The 21,774-nt window shown below is 40.3% G+C and overlaps 1 pseudogene; it reads left to right on the top strand.

Annotated features, from left to right (window-relative positions):
- Positions 1-5,503: 5,503 nt before the first annotated feature.
- Positions 5,504-14,467, top strand: LOC133068537 (large ribosomal subunit protein eL36-like; annotated as a pseudogene).
- Positions 14,468-21,774: the final 7,307 nt, after the last annotated feature.

The raw sequence follows: 21,774 nt of genomic DNA, 5'->3' as shown, positions 1-21,774 counted from the left end.
GCAAAACTTAACAGAACTTCACAAAGAGAAGGAAAAATGCACCACCATTTCACCATGTATTCCGTAATAATTGATTGATCAGAAACAAAATCAGCAAACTTAGAAGTTTCCAACAACACAAAGAATGAACTTCACCTTATAGACAGACACGGATAATAATGAGAGTAGACACACTTCTCAGGTGCACAAGGAATATTTATACAAATAAATCATGTGCCAGGCCATAAGGAAGCCTCAATGAAATTCAGAAAACAGTTTCTCAGAGCACATTCTTGGGAAATAGGAAAATTATGTTAGAGTATCACAACACAAATATCAATTAAAAGCTCTATTTGAATAATTGTGAAAACATTGTCACTGAAATCATGAATTAAAGAATAAATCATACTGGAATTTCTAAAATACTAGGAGTGAGTAATAAGGAATACTACACATCAAAATTTATGAGCTGCAACAAAAGTAGTGGTTCATGGGAAATTTATTTCTTTGGTTAATAGCAGATCATCATATTTCATTGATTTCAAAGAAATACATTTAAAGACTAAAATGGGGTATACCAATACAGTTAGAAGCTGGTTCTTAGAAAAATAAATAACAAAATAGACAATGCTCTGAAAAGGCTAATCAAGAAAAAGAGATGATTCAGGTAAATAATTTTAAAAGAGACACAACTAGAGATAAAACAGAATTTTATAATAGAAGATACCATCAATAATTATATGCTGGGAATTTTAAAACTTAGGTTAAATTGAACAAATTCTTAGAAAAATGTGACATCAGATGTGACTTGAGAAATTTTTAAAATTGAATACTTGTAACTATTAAAGAAATCATAAGAGTAGTATAAATTCTTCCCAAAATATAACAAATCTACATGCTTTTCCAAACAAACTTTCAAGAACCAAGTCATCCTAATCTTACTAACTCTCCCCAAAAATAAAAAAGAGGAAATATCTCCCTATATTATTCTAAAAGATAACCAATATCCTAATATCAGAAACCAAAAACATAGAAAGAAAGAAAAATGTTGATGTTTGGCAGAAACTGATGCATACTGTAAAGAAATTATCCTTCAATTAAAAACAAATTTTTAAAAAGGAAACAAAAATTATGAACTTATTTCATTCATGAATATCAAAAAAATGAAGTCATATATGATAATATTTAAATAAGGTATTGCACCATGACCAATATGGGTTTATTCTAGTGCTCAATAGCTTACAATGATAAGCATTCATTATCGTTTATGGGTCTATAGTTAGCTAGGCAGTGACACTGATCTGGGCCAGCCGTGGCTGACCTCAGGCAGAGTCCCCCCTGTGTTTGCTATCAACTGGGATGTTTGCTGGACGTCAGCCAATCCAGGATATCCTCACTTGTGTATCTTGTGATTGGTTGGCTGGCTTCTGGGGTGATAGGATAACTGGACCACACGTCTTTCATCACACAGATGTCTAGTCCAGTCTTATTCATAGGATAGGAGCAGGGTTCCAAGAGAGGACGTAGGAGTGGAAGCTGCAAGACCTCCAGAGGCTTGGAACTGGCATGCAGTGATTTCCACTGCTTCTATTGATAAAAGCAAGCCACAACACCTGCCCAGATTCAAGGATGGGAGAATGAACTCCACCTGTTTATGGGAGGAACTGTAACGTAATACTACACAGGATATGGTTGTGTGGAGAAGTAAAAAGTTATTGCCATCTCTGCAATCTACCCTACTAGGTATAAAAGCAGAGTTTCACATCAGAAAATACTTGTTATTGACCACATTAAGAGAAAAACTGATCATTTCAGTAGATGCAGAAAAAAGCATTTGATACATTGCAACGTGATTACATGGGGAAAAAGTCATTTGTAGATTAGTAATAAAGAGGAACCTGTAGAAGGAAATGACAACCCACTCTAGTATTCTTGCCTGGAAAATTCCACAGACAGGAGCCTGGTGGGCTCCAGACCATGGTGTCGCCAAGAGTCAGACGTGACAGCGACCGTGCACAATTGCTACAGAAATTTACATCATCTTAAGACAATAAATCTTAGAAGTATTCCCTTTAAAATAAACAGGACCCATGTACCCACCATCACTATTTCTATTGAATACTTTATTAGATGTCTTAGTGCAATGAGGCAAGAAAATAAACAGAAGCATAAATTAGAAACAAGAAAATAAAGCTGAAACTATTTGCATCTGATATGACCATTTTCGTAGACAATGAATAGAACTCACAGATAAATTATTAGACATAAAAAGGTGATTTTGATAAGATGATTGGCTATGATATTAATGTTTAAAAGTTCATTTCATTCTACATATCAGTAACATAATTAGAGAACATTTTTTAATAAAAAGGCCACATTTATTGGAGCATCAGGGAAGATTGGATACCCATTAAATCTAAACAGAGGACATCAATAACTCCATGGGGAATATTAAACAAATTTATTAAGAGACTTTTAAAGGACCTGAATTGACAGAGAAACATATTTCGTTCATGGCTAGTAAGACTTAATATGGTAAATGTATCCATGCTCCCTAAATTGACTTATAGATTCATTTCAATTCTAACCAAAATGCCAATATATTTGTTTTCTTGAGAATATACATTTTATTGACCATTCAATTCTGAAGGACAAATGGAGAAAAAAAAATTGCAAAAGCATTTCTGTAGAAAAGCAAGGAGGAGGAATTATTTTAAAGTTATGGTAATAACTATGATATAGAATAGGCTTCCCAGGTGGCTCAGTGGTAAAAAAAGTACGCCTGCCAATGCAGGAGACAAGGGTTCAATCCCTGGGTCAGGAAGAGACACTGAAGAAGGAAATAGAAACCCACTCCAGTATTCTTGTCTGGGAAATCCCATAGATGGAGGAGCCTAGCGAGCTGCACTCCATGGGGTCGCAGAAGAGTCAGACACGACTCAGCGACTAAAAAGAAACATGCTATTGAACTGGCTGAAGAATAGATAAAAATTACTAGCAGACTACATAGAACATAAAATCTGACCATTCTTTGTGCACGTGTAATTCTTTTCACATTTTATACAATTTTTAAAGGTTATACTCCATTTATAATTACTAGTCACTATATTCCCCGTATTGCACAGTAAATACATCCTTGTAGCCTGGTTTACACCCAACAGTTTGTACCTCTCATTCCTCATCCCTATATTCTCCTCCCCACCCCCACTGTACCCACTAGTTTGTTCCTTTTTCCTGGGATTCTGCTTTTTTGTTATATTCACTAGTTTTTTTTGTTATTTTTTAGATTCCACATGTGATAGCATACAGTATTTGTCTTTCTCTGTCTTACTGATTTCACTTAGCACAATGTCCTCCAAGTCAACTATGCTGCTACAAATGCAAACTTTCCTTCTTTTTTCATGGCTGAGTATTCCATTATGTGTATGTACATATATATAGATGTATATATACACGCACATCTTCTTTATCCAGCCATCTGTTGATGAACACTTGAATTGCTTCTGCATCTTGGCAATTGTAAATAGTGCTACTAGAAACATTAGGGTGTGTATATATTTTTGAATTAATGTTTTGAAGGGTTTTATTTTTTTTATACACCCCAGAGTGGAAGTGCTGGATCACATGGTAGTTCTGGGATTTCCTGGTGGCTCAGATGGTAAAGAATCTGCCTGCAATGCAGGAGACCTGGGTTGGATCCCTGGGTCAAGAAGATCCCCTGGAGAAGGGAATGGCTACCCACTCCAATACTCTTCCCTGGAGAATGTCATGGATAGAAAGAACCTGGTGGGCTAAAGTCCATGGCATCACAAAGAGTTGGAAACTAACTCTTTTAGTGTGAACAGCTAACAATTCTCACTTTTCACAGTAGTTCTACTTTTGTTTTTTGGAGAAACCTCCACACTGTTTTCCGCAGTGGCTGCACCAACTTACATTCCTACCAACAGTATCCGAGGGTTCCCTTTTCTCCTCACCCTGGACAACATTTGTTATTTGTTGTCTTTTGGATGACAGCCATTCTGACAGGCGTGAGGTGATATCCCATGGTTAAGGCTTCATGCTTCCAATGCGGGGACGTGGGTTCAACCCCTGGTTGGGAAACAGATCCCACATGCACATGTGCCTCACAGTGCGACCAAAAATTTTCTTCAAAAATTTAAAACCCTTGCCCTGCAAGTCTCAGCGGTTCGTTGCCATGGTTTAATCATAGTCTTCCACCTAAAACTGACGGGTAAGCATCCCTGTAATAGTGCACAAATCTAGGGGAGACCTTTGGGCTACTTGTTGGGCTGCCCAGCTCAGGTGCCTGCCTCTCCCTGTGACCTGGAAAGCAGACATCACTGGGCTCATACTATCAGGGACTCGAACTTTCCTTTCTAGCTGCAAATCACAATGCTCTGGCTTTTCTGTGTCCTCTTTCTTGAGTTCCCTACTAGAAAGAAAAATGATGAGAGCCACAAGGTTGTCTTAATACCAAGCATCATAGACTCTGAGGAGTTTTTCCTCAAATTCTTCAAAATTGTTTATGGACTTCACCCATTGTTCCCTTGTCCCAAGAAGTCCTTCAACTGTGTCCCACGCCCCCATCCTGATGAGGAACCATGTTCCCTCAGGGAATAATTTGCAGACTGGCCCCTGACATAATCTGGTATCAGAGACCTGATTACCACAGGGCAATTTTTAATAAACATAATAAGATTTCCCAACAAGGACGTTCAATTGCCTTCTTCTCTCAGGTGGAGGTCAAGTGACAGAATTCTAGACTTGATTCTGTCCCTCTTTAGTTAACGAGTTACCTAAGCATCTTTCTGCAGGTCATCTCATTCTCCGTGGCTCTTCCTTTTCTAATAAAAAAAAAAATTAAAAAATAGCCATGCCAAACCACTTCCTCCCTCCCAGAAGTGTTGCCTAGATTAAATATAATGAATGTTAAGGTGCTTTGCAAACTGCAAATCTAAGGTGTTATTCCCTTGCTGAAAGTAAAGATAGGTTGTGCATCTTCCCTGCAAGAGTATAAAGGTTTGGAGTTTTCACTGAAAGCAAATTCACAAAATGTATGGGACCGCCTTTTGTTTGCTTGCATTCTTTCCTGTAGGCCTTTGTGCATAAATTATCTCATTCTTTCTTCATTGTGAGCCTGCAGGGCCACTAGTACTAAGACCTACTTCACGGACAAGGAAACTAAGATTCAAAAAGATGCAGCAGTTCTCCCAGAATCACACAGCTAACACCACTTCTTCCCCGTGAGGTCCTCAGGAGGCAGGCTCCTTCCAGGGTACGACATTGCCTTCCTAACGGTGGCCCTTGTCCTCGGCACCCAGGATGCTTGGCAGCATTATATCCAAGGCAGGAGCAAGAGAAGAAGCAAAGAAGAGAGGAGAAGACCCAAGAAAAGCTCACAGGAGATGCAACGGGACACGTTGCCAACCTCTCCTCAGCCAGAATATAGTCTCATGATAACCAGTCAGGCTGTTGGCAAGATGTTGACAGCAGGGGCAAGTGAAGAGAGTTTAGTAAAGGGATCATGTGCCAAGGTGCGGGTGCATTTAAGAGAAGCGTCTGGGGATGGTGTCACACATCAGGGTTAGTAATAGTGGGGACCAGTGTAACTGCAGGCCTGCGGGCCTTGGGAGGGATGGTTATGGGAGGCCAGAGACAGCTGGAGTTGTAGCTGAAGGAGAGGAATATTCCTACTGACCTTTGGAGGAAGAAAGCCATCCTCAGTACTTCCCTGGTGGTCCAGTGGTTGAGAATCCGCCTTCCAAAATGCATGGGGCATGGGTTCAATCCCTAGTCAGGGAGCTAGGATCTCACATGCCAAAGGCAGCTAAGCCTGGGTGCCACAGCTGCTGAGCCCGTGTGCCACTAGACAATCCATGCACCACAAGGAAAGATACAGGATGCAACCAAGATTCCACCGGCTGTAACTCAGATCAGATGCAGCCAAATAAATAAATATAAATACATATTTTTTTAAAAGAGAAGTCATATTTTAGAGATACTGTAGAATTAAAATCAACAGATCTGATGATGTCATTAAAAATGGAAAAGTTAAGAGACTCCAGAAAACAATTATAAAGCTGGCAAAAACTTATCAGGATTGACTTTTATAGAACTCTGAATTTGAACAAAATTTTACAGCCTCCAGGGGAACATTAAAAAAGGACTATGTGGTCCCTCCACAGTGGCAGCCTCTGAAGAATAGCAGCCAGGGCTCTGAGCTACCCCATGGCCATGGGCCTCAGCAAGAGCCTCAGGGTGACCAAGAAGGTGAGCAAGCGGCCATCGCGGGCACCTCAGCAAACACATCATGTTTGTGCAGAACATGATCTGGGAGGTGTGCATCTTAGGAGCAGCGGGTCACGGAGCTGCTCAAGGTCTCCAAGGACAAGCGGGCCCTCGAGTTCATCAAGAAAAGGGTGGGGGGAGAGAACAAGACGGCGGAGGAGGAGGTGGACGTGCAGTACATCGCTTTCCATGGATACGTCAGGAATACACCTTCAGACACACACGTGCACGCAGAACACCAGCTGAGAGCGGACAGGAGGACCTGACCAGTGGAAAAAAGAATATAGACCCACGCAAAACTCGGTAGGACCAAGGATCTAGGGAGAAAAACAGGAGTGTTAGTGGGACTGGACCTGCCCTCACAGGTGGGGGAACTGAAGCCGGGGTCCGATCCCCCCATTGGTGCCACTGTCTGAGTCAGAGGAGAAACGTGTAAGGCTGAGAGTGAAGCAACTGATCTGTGGCAGCTTAAATGGAGTGAGAATCAGACAGTACTTGCTGCAGCCGTACATACCCTGAACAGGAACGCTGGGCCCCTGGAAGGTGCAGCGGCTCAGAGCTGGAGTTTAGAGATTGTGGAGCAATCCCAGGGCGAGGGCTGCTGTTGACTTCGGAGAGATGGATCAAGGGGATGTGAGGGAGGAGATTGTGGTGGGAAATGCCTGTGGAGGAAAGCCAGGCAGCCATAGAAGAAAGGTGATACTGCTAAGTCACACGTAGTGGTTGGAGCCATCACCAAGCCTCTCTCTCCCCACACACCAGCATCGGCAGCTGAACAGTAGAAAGGCTGGCCCATCAAACCCCCCAGGCACTGAACTACAGAGCAAGACCCCAGCCAGGGTGCTCCTTTAAGCGCCTGATGTGACGATCTACAGAGTAGGACCCAGGCAAGGGAGCCCTCCAAGTGCCTGAATGGGCTGAGGTACAGAGAAAGACTGGCCAAAGAGGCCTTCTGATCGCCAGCTACAAAAGCCTCGAAAAAAGACTGTGATGGAACCATAACTCCTGCCGCAGAGGCAGTCCATGTCCCTGCACACTTGGCACCACCAGGGTCCCCACAAGCCAAGCAGCTGCACCACCTTCATACTCAACTCTCACTGGGGCAGAGCTGCCAGAGGCAAAAAAGTCTTGTGTCTATGCACGCAGGGTTGCTTCGGTAGTGTCTGACTCTGCGACCCTGTAGACTGTGGCCTTCCAGGCTTCTCTGTCGGGGGTTCTCCAGGCAAGAATGCTGGAGCATATTGGCCAACACTGGTCGCCATAACCTTCTAGAGCACTGTATTTCCTGCTGCCCTGGCCGCCAACCCCCCTGAGTACCTGGTGCTGCCAGAACCCCTGCGACCCAAGCAGCTGCACTGCCTCCACACCTGACCCTCACAGGGGCAGACCCAAGTCCTCCAGGGCAGCCTCAGGAGGAAACCCCAGTGGACGACCCACATGTCAAGGTGGAAATAAAACCACAGTTGAAACCCAGAGGCAATGTGACTAAGGAAGAAGACCCAAACCCTTCCCACCAGCTGTACAAGATGCAGATTAAATCCACAGGGTCAACTAAGCAGACTCTGTGTCTATGGACTATATAAAAGGCCATTGAGAGCTCGCATAAAAGAAAACGCACTAGTTCTGACAGCTGTGGGCATTGGAGGCGAGAACACACAGGCGTAGGACCAGGTTAGAATCCGAGCTGCCCCCGCAGCAGGTCCAGAGATCAGCACAGTGTTGGAGGGCATCCTAGGGAGGGGAGGTGGGCTGCGACCCCCAGCGCGGGAAAGGACTCTGACAGCAGAGACTCAAGAAAAACATTTTTTGACTTGTTCTGTAGATTGTTTTGGATTATTTTTTTATTTCCCTCCCCCCCCCCCGCCCCCGTAGTTGTTGATTTTATTGGCACTAAGAAATCCAATTAAGCGGTTGAGCTTTTTTTTCCTCAGTCACATTTTCTACTGTTGTCTTAAACCTCTGCTTCTATGTTGGGTTTTTGCAGTTCTGTGGAGTTTCCCTCTTTTTTTTCTTTTCTCTTTCTCTTTAATTTTAAACTTTTTAAACCTATTATCTTTTCTACATTTATTCCTTTGTTTGCTTTTCCTACTGTTCTTTCCCCCTTGCAGTTAATTTTTTAACATATATAAATCTTCTTTATCTACCTCTATTTAACTTTGCATATCTATTATTTCTTTTCTTTTCTTTCCTCTCAACATATTTGATAAGTTTTGTTTTCATTGCTTTATTCCCCACTTGGCACCTTTAGTTTTGTTTTCCAGTTTGCACTTAAGTTAGTTTTGTTCTTAATTGGTAAATATATTTTTTTATTTCCTTTGTTAGCCAAATCAATCTGCTGTACTTTATTTTTGTTGGAGTGTTTTGACTTTGCTCAAGGGTGTATATGTATATGTGTATGTGTATATTTAATTATTTTATTTATTATTTGCCTGATTTTGTAACTAACATTTGTCTGGATTTCATCTTTGGTTTCTTGTTTTTTGATATTTGTTTTAATCTGATTTAATGCCATAACAAACCACTTGTAGAATCTTTGTTCCTGACCAGAGATCAAGCCCTGAGTCTTTAGAGTGGGAGCACTGACTCCAAGACTCTAGACTACCAGAGAACTAACCCTAGGGAGTATCAAATAGTGAGAACTCACACAAAGGAAAACACTTGAATACAAGACCTGGCATCACCCAACCACCAGTAGCACCCTGTGCAGGATTAATCTCACCTAAACAACAAACAAAACAAAGATACAAACCCAATCATCAGCAGACAGGATTACCACCTCACTCAGCCTTTCCCATCAGAGGAAAAACAAAGAAACATAAACTCAGCACAAATCTCACCCTATACGAAGCTCACACCAACCACTGGACCAACCTTAGGACGGAAGAAACCAAAAGGAAGAAAGAATTCACCCTTCTTCAAGGAAAAAAATTCAACTTTCGTTGAAGCCTGGGAAAAGGAGACTTCAAACACAATAACTTTAAAAAAAAAAAAAAAAAGAAAAGGCAGCGAAATACAGCACAAATGAAGCACAGTAGAAACACGGAAGTCCAAATAAAATACGAGGAAATAGGCAAATTACCTGAAAAAGAATTCAGAACAATGATAGTAAAGATGATCAAAAACCTTGAAAACAAAACGGAGACAATGCAAGACTCAATTAACAAAGACCTAGAAGAATTAAAGAATAAACATACAGAGACAAACAACACAATTGCTGAAATTAAAAATACTCTAGGAGGAATCAATAGCAGAATATCTGAAGCAGAAGAACAAATCAGTGAGCTGAAAGATAAAATGGTGGAAATAACTTCAGAAGAGCAGAATAAAGTAAAAGGAATGAAAAGAGCTGAAAAGAGTCTCAGAGACTTCTGGGACCATATCAAACGCACAAACATTCAAATTATAGGGGTCCCAGAAGAAGGAGAGAAAAAGAAAGGGTATGAGAAAATTTTTGAAGAGGTTATAGTTGAAAATTTCCCCAACATGGAAAAGGAAATAGTCACTCAAGTCCAAGAGGCATGAAGAGTCCCATATAGGATAAATCCAAGGAGAAACATGCCAAGACACATACTAATCAAACTAACAAAGACTAAACACAAAGAAAGAATATTAGAAGCAGCAAGGGAGGAACAACAGGTAACACACAAGGGAAACCCCATACACTTAACAGCTGATCTTTCAGGAGGAACTCTGCAGGCCAGAAGGGAATGGCAGGATACATCTAAAGTACTGAAAGGGAAAAATCTACAAGATTACTGTACCCAGCAAGTATCTCACTCAAAATTGATGGAGAAATAAAAAGCTTCTCAGACAAGCAAAAGTTAAGAGAATTCAGTACCACCAAACCAGCTTTACAACAAAGGTTAAAGGGACTTATACAGTCAAAAAATACAACAGAAAAAAAAATCTACAAAATCAACCCAAACTTAAGAAAATGGCAATAGGAACATATATATCAATAATTACTTTAAATGCAAATGGATTAAATGCTCCAACCAAAGACACAGACTGGCTGAATGGATAGAAAAACAAGCCCCATATACATGCTGTCTACAAGAAACCCACTTTAGACCTCACGACACATATAGACTGAAAGTGAGAGAATGGAAAAATATATTCCATGCAAATGGAAAGCAAAAGAAAGCTGAGATAGCAATCCTCATATCAGACAAAATAGACCTTAAAATAAAGAAGACTACAAGAGATAAGGAAGGACACTACATAATGATCTAGGGATCGATCCAAGAGGAAGATATGACAATTGTAAATATCTATGCACCCAACATAGGAGCACCTCAATACATAAGACAAACACTAACAGACATAAAGGGAGAAATTGGCAGTAACACAATAATAGGAGGAGACTTTAACAGCCCACTCACACCAATGGACAGATCACCAAAACAGCAAATTAGTAAGGAAACACAGTCTTAAATGATATGTTAGATGAGATGGATCTCATTGATATCTTCAGGACATTCCATCCAAATGCAGAAGAATACACCTTCTTGTCAAGTGCACATGGAACATTCTCCAGGATAAACCACATCTTGGGTCACAAATCAAGCCTCAGGAAATTTAAGAAAACTGAAATTGTATCAAGCATCTTCTCCAACCACAATGCTGAGACTAAATATCAATTACAAGGAAAAAAGTGTAAGAAACACAAACACATGGAGATTAAACAACACGTTTCTAAATAACCAACAGGTTACTGAAGAAATCAAAAGCAAAATCAAAAAAGTTCCAGAAACAAATGACAATGAGATCACAGCAACTCAAAACCTATGAGATGCAACAAAAGCAGTTCTAAGAGGAAAGTTTATAACAATACAATCCTACCTCTAAGAAGCAAGAAAAATATAGAATAGAAAACCTGATTTTACACCTGAAACAACTGGAAAAAGAAGAAGAACAACAACAAAATATTAGTAGAAGGAAAGAAATCATAAAGATCCAAGCAGAAATACATGAAAAAGAAATGAAAGAAACAATAGTAAAGATTAATAAAACTAAAAGCTGATTCTTTGAGAAGATAAACAGAACTGACAAACCTTTAAGCCAGACTCATCAAGAAAAAAAGAGAGAAGAATCAAATCAACCAAACTAGAAATGAAAAAGGAGAGATTACAACAGACAATGCAGAAATACAAAGGATTATAAGAGCTATTATGAACAACTTTATGGCAATAAATAGATAACCTGGAAGAAATGGACAGATTCTTAGAAAAGTTTGATCTTCCAATACTGAACCAGGAAGAAATAGAAATTATGAACAACCCAATTATAAGCACTGAAATTGAAGCTGTGATCAAAAATCTCCCCAAAAAACAAAAAGCCCCAGACCAGATGGCTTCACAGGAGAATACTATCAAACACTTATAGAAGAGCTAATGCCTATCCTTCTAAAACTCTTTCAAAAAACTGCAGAGGAAGGAACACTTCCAAATTCATTCTATGAGGCCACCATCACCCTGATACCAAAACCAGACAAAGACAACACAAAAAAACCACAGGCCAATATCACTGATGAACATAGATGCAAAAACCCTCAACAAAATTTTAGCAAACAGAATTCAGCAACACATCAAAAGCTCATACAACATGACCAAGTTGGGTTTGCTCCAGGGATGCAAGGATTCTTCAATACATGCAAATCAATCAATGTGATACACCATACTAACAAATTGAAAGATAAAAATCATATGATAATCTCAATAGATGCAGGAAAAGCCTATGACAAAATTCAACACCCATTTATGGTTAAAACTCTTCAAAAATGGGCATAGAAGGAATCTACCTCAACATAGTAAAGGCCATATATGATAAGCCTACAGCAAACATTATTCTCAATGGTGAAAAACTGAAAGCATTCCCCCTAAGATCAGAAATAAGACAAGGTTGTCCACTTTTGCCACTATTATTCAACATAGTTCTGGAAGTCCTAGCTGCAACAATCAGAGAAGAAAAGGAAATAAAAGGAATCCAGATGAAAAAAGAAGTAAGGCTCTCACTGTTTGCAGATGACATGATACTGTACATAGAAAACCCTAAAGATAGTATCAGAAAATTACTAGAACTAATCAGTGAATTTAGCAAAGTTGCAGGATACAAAATCAATACACAGAAATCACTTGCATTTCTATATATTAACAATGAAAATTCAGAAAGAGAAATTAAGGAATCAACCCCATTCACCACTGCAACAAAAAGAATTAAAGATCTAGGAATAAACTTACCTAAGGAGACAAAAGAATTGTACACAGAAAATTATAAGACACTAATGAAAGAAATTAAAGACAGCATAAACAGAGGGAGAGATATTTCATGTTCCTGGATAGGAACACTCAATATTGTGAAAATGACTATACTACCAAATGCAATTTACATATTTAATGTGATCCCTATCAAATTGCTAATGGCATTTTTCACAGAACTAGAACAAAACACTTTCATATGGAAACACAAAAGATCCCAATCTTGAGAAAGAAGAATGAAGCTGGAGGAATCAACCTTCTTGACTGCAGATTATACTACAAAGCTACAGTCATCAAGACTGTATGGCACTGGCACAAAAACAGAAATATAGACCAGTGGAGCAAGATAGAAAGTCCAGAAATCTATGGATACCTTATTTTTGACAAAGAAGGCAAGAATATACAATGGGGTAAAGACAGCCTCTTAAACAAATGGTTCTGGGAAAACTGGACAGCTACATGTAAAAGAATGAAATTAGAACACCTCCTAACACCATGCACAAAGATAAACCTAAAATGGTTTAAAGACCTAAATGTAAGACCAGAAGCTATAGACCTCTTAGAGGAAAACATAGGCAGAACACTCAATTACATAAATCAAAGCAAGATCCTCTATGACCCAACCTCCTAGAGTAATGGAAATAAAACCAAAAGTAAACAAGTGGGACCTGATTAAACTTAAAAGCTTTTGCACAGCAAAAGAAACTATAAGCAAGGTGAAAAGACAGCCCTCAGAATGGGAGAAAATAGCAAGTGAAACAACTGACAAATGATTAATTTCCAAAATAAACAAGCAGCTCACACAACTCAATACCGGAAATACAAACAACCCAATCAAAAAGTGGGAAAATGACCTAAACAGACATTTCTCCAAAGAAGATATACAGATGGCTAACAAACATTACGTTCAACATCGCTCATTATTAGAGAAATGCAAATCAAAACTACAATGAGATATCACCTCACACCAGTCAGAATGGCCATCATCAAAAAGTCTACAAACAATAAATGCTGGTGTGGGTGTGGAGAAAAGGGAACACTCTTGCGTTATTGGTGGGAATATAAATTGATACAGCCACCATGGAAGATGATATGGAGATTTCTTAAAGAACTAGCAATAAAACCACCACATGACCCAGCAATGCCACTCCTAGGTGTATACCCTGAGGAAACCAAAACTGAAAATTGTTCATTGCAGTACTATTTACAATAGCTAGAACATGGAAGCAACCTAGATGTCCAAGGACAGATGAATGGATAAAGAAATTGTGGTACATATACACAATGCCGGAATATTACTCAGCCATAAAAAGGAACGCATTTGAGTCAGTTTTAATGAGGTGGATAAACCTAGAATCTCCTATACAGAGTGAAGTTAATCAGAAAGAGACGGATAAATACTGTATTCTAACCCATATATACGGAATCTAGAAAAATGGTACTGAAGTATCTATTTACAGGGCAGCAATGGAGAAACAGACATAGAGAACAGACTTATGGACATGGGGAGAGGGGAGGAGAGGGTGAGATGTGTGGGAAGAGTAACATGGAGACTTACATTACCATGTGTAAAATAGATAGCCAACGGGAATTTGCTGTGTCGCTCAGGAAACTCAAACAGGGGCTCTGTACCAACCTAGAGGGGTGGGATGGGGAGGGAGACGGGAGGGAGGTTCAGAAGGCAGGGGATGTATGTATACCTGTGGCTGATTCATGCTGAGGTTTGACAGAAAACAGCAAAATTCTGTAAAGCAATTATCCTTCAATTAAAAAATAAATTAAAAAATGTAAAGTAATTAGCCTCCAATTAAAATAAATAAATTTAAAAAAAATAAAGAAATTAAAAGAAAGGGGTGGGGACACACGAAAATGCCAAGAGGAAGAGAGAGGAGCCGAGCAACGCCCCGGCCTCCACGAGGAAAGCGGCAGCCAAGAAGGACTAAGCCCTTCCTCTCTGTGCACAGTAAACCTTTTCAGATAAACAAAAAAAAAGGAAAGAAGCAACACAATTTTCATTCTAAAAAAAAAACCACAGTTCAGTTCAGTTCAGTTCAGTTGCTCAGTCATGTCCAACTCTGTGATCCCATGGACTGCAGCACGCCAGGCTTCCTTGTCCATCACCAACTCCTAGAACTTGTTCAAACTTACGTTGATTGAGTCGGTGATACCATCCAACCATCTCATCCTCTGTCATCCCCTTCTCCTCCCATCTTCAATCTTTCCCAGCCTCAGGGTCTTTTCCAATGGGTCAGCTCTTCGCATCAGGTGGCCAAAGTTTTGGAGCTTCAGCATCAGTCCTTCCAGTGAATATTCAGGACTGATTTCCTTTCAGATAAAAACCACTGTGACATTTTAATATACCTACTTATTATCCCCCAACCCCCACCACATCGGCAGGCATGAGGATGGTGGTCCGGATTCTTGGCATGGGCTTGCTGGTGTCAAACGGGGCAACACTGATCCTGGTCTCTAGGAACTGTCTCTGTGTGATCTGACCTGTCTGCATGATGAGTCTTGGAGCTTTCTCAGGGCTAAGACAGCTTCCCAGGTGGTGATTGTCAGAGGCGTTTAAAGGTGAAAGTTCTATTTGCAGCTCCTGAGAGCAGGGGATGGGCCTTCCCTGGTGGCTAAGCCGTAAAGAATCTGCCTGTAATGCAGGAGACCCAGGTTTGATTGCTTCTGGCGATCCCCTAGAGGAGGGCATGGCAACCTGCCCCAGTACTCTTGCCTAGAGAATCTCACAGACAGAGGAGCCTGGCGGGCTGTAGTCCACAGGGTTGCAAAGAGTCACACGTGATTAAGCAACTAACATACACACACATACACAGATGGGGGGATAGCAGACAGGGCCTGCGGTGGATGGACTGAGGAGCCTGGATAGGGGAAGTTCGGGGGGAGGTGCATGGGGGCATAAAGGCTTTGGGTGACATCTGAATATTCTAGGGAATCAGGAGAGACGTGTGTGTGTGTGTCCCATGCCTGGAAAATATCCAAGACCCTAAGTTTTCACCTCTGACTGACCTTTAAAGTGAAGTCACTCAGTGGTGTCCGACTGTTTGCTAACCCGTGGACTGTAGCCTACAAGGCTCCTCCATTCATGGAACTTTCCAGGCAAGAGTACTGGAGTGGGTTGCCATTTCCTTCTCCAGGGGATCTTACCGACCTAGGGATCGAACCCAGGTCTCCCGCATTGCAGGCAGACACTTCACCATCTGAGCCACCAGGGAAGCCTGACTGACCTTTAAGCTCCACACAAGCAGAGAATGATAGCTCAGTCAGAGGCGTAAAAGACCTGGCTTAGCACTGAAGAAGTGGCCCAACCAGTGACCCAACCAGTCAGGAAAGACCAGGAGAGTTTTCTTTTCTTTTCATTTTTGACTCTTTTCCTTTAAGGAAATCTCTGTCAAATGATTAGTTTCTTGATTAACAAACAAGAAGAGACTTCAACGGTCAAACATGACAAAAACCATGGTCTTTTAAAAAGTAGTTCAGAAGAGTCACTAAACAACATTCCATAGTAAGCAGTAACAAGAAATCACAGAGGTGAAAAACCTGATTTCCAGTACCATATTATGATATGCAAAGTGCCCATTTTTTGGAAAAAAAAAAAAAAAAGCAACATATAAAAAAACAAGAGAATATGGGTTACTTGCAAAAAAGAAAGAAAAGAATTAGAGAGAAATCATTCCTGAGGAAGGTCAAACATTGGATTTACTAGACAAAGACTTTAGATAAAATAAACTGTCTTAAATATGTTCAAAGAACCAAAGGAAACTATGCAGAAGGAAATAAAAGAAAGCAGGAGAACAATGTCTAAACAAATAGAGAGATAGAATAATAAAGAGATAATAGATAGAAATTCCAAAAAGGAACCGAACAGAAAATCTGATGTTGAAAATTACAATGATTTAGATGAAAAAATTACCTGATGGGTTAAATGATAGATTTGAGCAGAGGAAATAATCAGCAAACTAGAAGATAAATCAATAGAGAAGGAAACCTGGGAAATTCACAAAAATTCTGAGATTTAAGAACATACTCTTAAACAATCAATGAGTCAAAGAAGAAGTCACAGAGATTTTAACAAATTTTTTGAGATAAATGAATATGAAAACATAACATAAAATCTACAGAATGCAGTGAAAGTAGCTTTCAAAGGGAAATTTATAGCTTTAAATGTCTTCATTAAAAAATAAGATCTCAATACTCTGATTTCTCTTCAGATCACGTATATCATTTACCTTTTGAAAAAATAAGATCTCCAGAAATCTGTGGCTCTCCAGTGGTTAGGATTCCACACTTTCACAGCTGAGGGCCTGGGTTCGATCCCTGGTTGGGGAACTAAGATCCCACAAGACACACAGCATGGCCCAAAAGAAAAAAGAATTTTTTTTAATAAGACCTCAAATCAATAACCTAACTTTACATCTTTAGGAGATTAAAAAAAAAAAAAAAAGTAAGGGCAACTAAATCCAAAACTTCAAAAAGAGGAAGTGAAAATTAGAGTGTCAGTAACTGAAATAGAGACTAGAAAAACAGTAAGGAAAATCAACAAACCCAGAAGCTGATCCTTTGAAAAGATCAACAGCTCGGACAAACCTATAGCCAGACCAGGGGTGGCGGGGCAGCGGGGGGCGGAAGGGGGGAGACTCAAATCACGAGAATCTGAAATGAGAGTGGGGACATTTCCACAGACTTCACAGGAAGAATTATAAGACATTATGAAAAATAATTTGCCAATAAATTAGATAACTTAGATAAAATGGACAAATTCTTAGAAACACACAAAGTACCAAAACTGACTCAAGAAGAAACAGCAAATCATAAGATAAACTTATAACCAGCACAGAGATTGAATCAATGATAAAAACTCCCCAATAACAACAGAAACCCAGGACCAAATGGCTTCACTGGTGAATTCAACCCATCATTTAAAGAAGAGTCGCCACCAATCTTTCTCAAAATCTTCTCAAACATTTAAGAGGAAAGAGTGGTTCCTAACTTATTCTATGAAGCCAGCATTACCTTAATATAAAGCCATACAAAGATATCAAAGCCATTTAAAAAAAAAAAAAAACCTACAGCCCTTATGCATACAGATGCGAAAATCCTCAACAAATCATTATCAGAACAAATGCAGCATCACACTGAAATGGTTATCCTCTGTGACCAGGTGGGATTTATCTCAGGAATGCAAGTGTAGTTCAGCATGCAAAACTCAATCAATATAGCAAAGCACATTAACACAAAAGAGGAAAATACTACATGATCACCTCGATTGATATGGAAAGAAAACTTGACAAAATTCAACATCCTCTTATGATTTAAAAAACACTCAATAAACTAGAAATAAAGGAAACTACTTCAATATGACAAAAAGTATTTACTTAAAAAAAAATACACAACTAATAAACTCAATGGTGAAAGAGGGAAGGTTTTCCTCTAAATCAGGAACAAGATAAGAATGCCAACTTATGCCATTTCTATTTAACATTGTCCATAAGTTCTAGACAGGCCAATAAAGGAGTAAAAAAGAAATAAAGTGCACCCAAATTGGAAAGAAAGAAAATTATCTCTATTTGCAGAAGACATGATCTTACATAGAGAAAATCTTGAAGAATCCACACACCAAAAAAAAAAAAAAAAAAAACCATTGGAGCTAATAAATGAATTCAGCAAAGTTATAAGACCAACACAATTATCTGTTGTACTTTTAAACACTAGCAATGAACAATCTGAAAAGGAAATTAAACAATATCAGTTATTATACCATCTAAAAGGACAGAACACTTAGGAGTAAATTAAACCAGGGAGGTACAATGATGAATCCTACAAAACATTCCTCAAAGAAATTAAAGACCTGTGTTCATGGGTTGAAAGGCTTAGTAATATTATTAACGGGAGCACTCGATGAGTCAATCTACAGATTCAGTGCAATCTCTGCCAAGCTCTCAGGGGCCTTTTTTTCAGAAATGGAAAAGCTGATCCCAAAATCCATCTGAAATTTCAAGGGACTCCAGAGAGCCAAAGTAATCTTGAAAAAAGAAGAACAAAATTGGGGAACACATACTCCCCAATTTTAAAACTTAGCACAACACTGAGAGTAACCAGTTATGTGGTGCTGGCATAAGAGCAGGTGTATAGATCAGTGGGGTAGAACTAATAGCTCAGAAATAAACTCATACATCTTTGGGCAATGCATTTTTGGTCAATGGGCAAAATGAATTAATGAGGAATGAATCATCTTTTCAACAAATGGTGTTGGGACAACTGATATCCACATACAGTGGGACCACCTGAATGAATCTGGACACTTACTTTACAGCATATACATAAATTAAGTTAAAAAATCATCAAAAAGAAATCATCAAAACTTAAACATAAGAGCTAAAACTATAAAACTCTTAGGAGAAAATAGTAGTAAATCTTCATAACCTAAAATTCAACAATGGATTCTTAGATGTGACATCAAAAACAACAAAAGAAAAAAATCAATTAAAATTCATCAAAATGTAAAACTTCTATGCACCAAAGAACACTGTAAAGAGAGTAAAATGACAACCCAGAGACTGGGAGGAAAATATTTTTAATCGTATATATAGTAACTGTTTACTGTCCAGAATATACAAAAAACTTTTACAGGTCAATAACAAAAAGATAACCAAATTTTAAAAATGGCCAAAGGGCTTGAATAGATATGTCTTCAAAGAAGATAAATGACCAACAGACACATGAAAATACGTTCAATATAATTAATCACTGCTGCTGCTGCTGCTGCTAAGTCGCTTCAGTCGTGTCCGACTCTGTGCAATCCCGTAGACGGCAGCCCACCAGGCTCCCCCATCCCTGGGATTCTCCAGGCAAGAACACTGGAGTGGGTTGCCATTTCCTTCTCCAGTGCATGAAAGTGAAAAGTGAAGAAGTCGTTCAGTCGTGTCCGACTCTTAGCAACCCCATGGACTGCAGCCTACCAGGTTCCTCCTTCCATGGGATTCTCCAGGCAAGAGTACTGGAGTGGGATAATTGATCACTAGGGAAATGCAAATCAAAATCACAAGTTACCACTTTACACCTACTGTAGAAAATAACCTGGTGGGTCAGTGGTAAAGAATCCACCTGCAATGCAGGAGATGCATTTGGTCTCTTCAGTTGGACACGACTGAAATGAGTGAGCACACAGGCAGGCACGCAGAAAATAACAAGCGTTAGTGAAGCTATGGAGAAACTGGAACCATCATACACGGTCGGTGGTCATTTAAATGGTACCACCAATATGGAAAACAGATTAAGGGTTCCTCTTTAAGTTAAACACTGAATTACCATAAGGGCCAGCAATTCCACTCCTAGGTATGTATCCAAAGGAATAGAAATGGTGTTCAAATAAACACTTGTATACACATATTCATAGCAGCCCTACTCACAACAGCCAAAAGGTGAAGATAACGTTGTGTATATTTTACCACAATTAAAAAACAAAAACAAAATGCCAACTGGTCTGGTGTGTGTGTGTGCATGCATGCATGCTCAGTCATGCCCAACTGTTTATAATCCCGTAGACTGTAGCCTGCCAGGCTTCTCTGTCCATGGGATTTCCTAGGCAAGAACACTGGAGTGGGTTGCCAGTTCCTTCTCAAGGGGCTCTTTCCGACCCAGAGACCGAACCCACATCTCCTGCATTGGCAGGTAGACTCTCTACCACTGAGACACCTGGGAAGCCCTCAACAAGTCTTAGTGGTACATTAAATATAAGGAAAAGGAAAATGGAAGGGGTGAAGAGGTCTCTCAGATTGCCATTTGTCTCAACTTGATGGAAGATGTCTGTGGCAGTTTAAAACCATGACTGCAAAATTTGTTCACTCTCCTGTCATTGATAGGTGGGGCCTTTGACGCCTTCATTTGAACCTGGGCTCTGTGATTGTTCAATAAAATACAGAAGTGACTCTGCAGATGCCGTGCCAGTTTCCAGGCTCAGATATTAGGAAACAGTCAGTTTCCACTTCCTGACCCTTGGGTCACTTGGTCTTGGAACGTGGACTCCACGCTGTGAGGAAGTAAAATCTGCTCCCTGAAGAGACTCATGGACAAGAACTGAACTGGCAACCGCAACTTGCCAGCCAGGGAAAGAGTCGTCTTGAAAGTGAGGCTTCCAGCCCCAGTGGAGTGGCCTGAGCTGGGATCTCGTGGAACAGACACATGATGTCCCCATGGAGCCCGGCCCAGACTACAGAGCTATAAGCAAACAAACAAAACTGCTGTTACTCTGAACCACTAAGTTTTGTTACACAGCAAATTGGGAAGTGATTCGGAGACAGAATAGCTACCACTGCTCCCCAAGGAGGCATCATCACTATTAGTTTCTCTTGGGCTTCCCTGGTGGCCAGATGGTAAAGAATCTACCTGCAAGGCCAGAGACCTGGGTTCGATCCCTGGGTTGGGAAGATCCCCGGGAGGAGGGCATGGCAATCCACTTCAATATTCTTGCCTGGAGGATCCCATGATCAGAGGAGGCTGGCGGGATACAGTCCATGGGGTTGCAAAGAGCCAGACATGACAGAGACTAAGCACAATCGTCAGTTTCTCTATCTCTGTTTGCTTCTTCTGTCTTCTTTTACCCGAGTATTTAGTCCTTTGATAGCACTTTATTGTTTACAAATTTCATTCACATTGCCTGTCACCTTGTTCCTTTGCCTATGATGGCAGTCACTCCATGGCCAGAAACAGCGTTCATTCAAGGCTCCTAGATAGACCCTCTTTCATTCTAGGTCCTGGTCCCCCAATACAGCACCCATGAGGCAAGCCACTGATGCCTCTGGGTGGAAGAAACTTTTTTTCAAAAGATTGTTCCAATTAAAGAACTCTTCTACATGTCAGGCAGGACCTAATCACTAGCATTTCCTCCACTGCAGCTCAGAGTCAAGGCGAATGAATAGCTAAGGCTGGGTTCCCCAGAAGCAGACCGTAAGATAAAGATTTGTGTGCAAACATTGTCTTAAGGAAGAACTCCACAGAGGACGCGACAAGCAGGGAAGACGCCGGGCAGACGCCGGGCAGGAGTGCAGTCTCAGGCTAAACCCACAGAAGGTGGCCCCCAGCCTGCTCCTGCAGGGCAATTCTAGAGAGTAAATTCCACCTCAGGATCATCCCTAGACCAGCAAAGAAACTGAGGTCTCCCCATTGAGTGAGGCCCTCCCAGCACAGGGTCTGCCTGCCCCCAGCGTGTTCCTCAGCTGCTCCCTGCGAGGTACAGACC

Source organism: Dama dama, chromosome 13, assembly GCF_033118175.1.
Source record: "Dama dama isolate Ldn47 chromosome 13, ASM3311817v1, whole genome shotgun sequence".
NCBI lineage: Eukaryota > Metazoa > Chordata > Mammalia > Artiodactyla > Cervidae > Dama > Dama dama.
The sequence above is the reverse complement of the archived record's forward strand: the minus strand, read 5'-3'. Positions and strand labels throughout refer to the sequence as shown.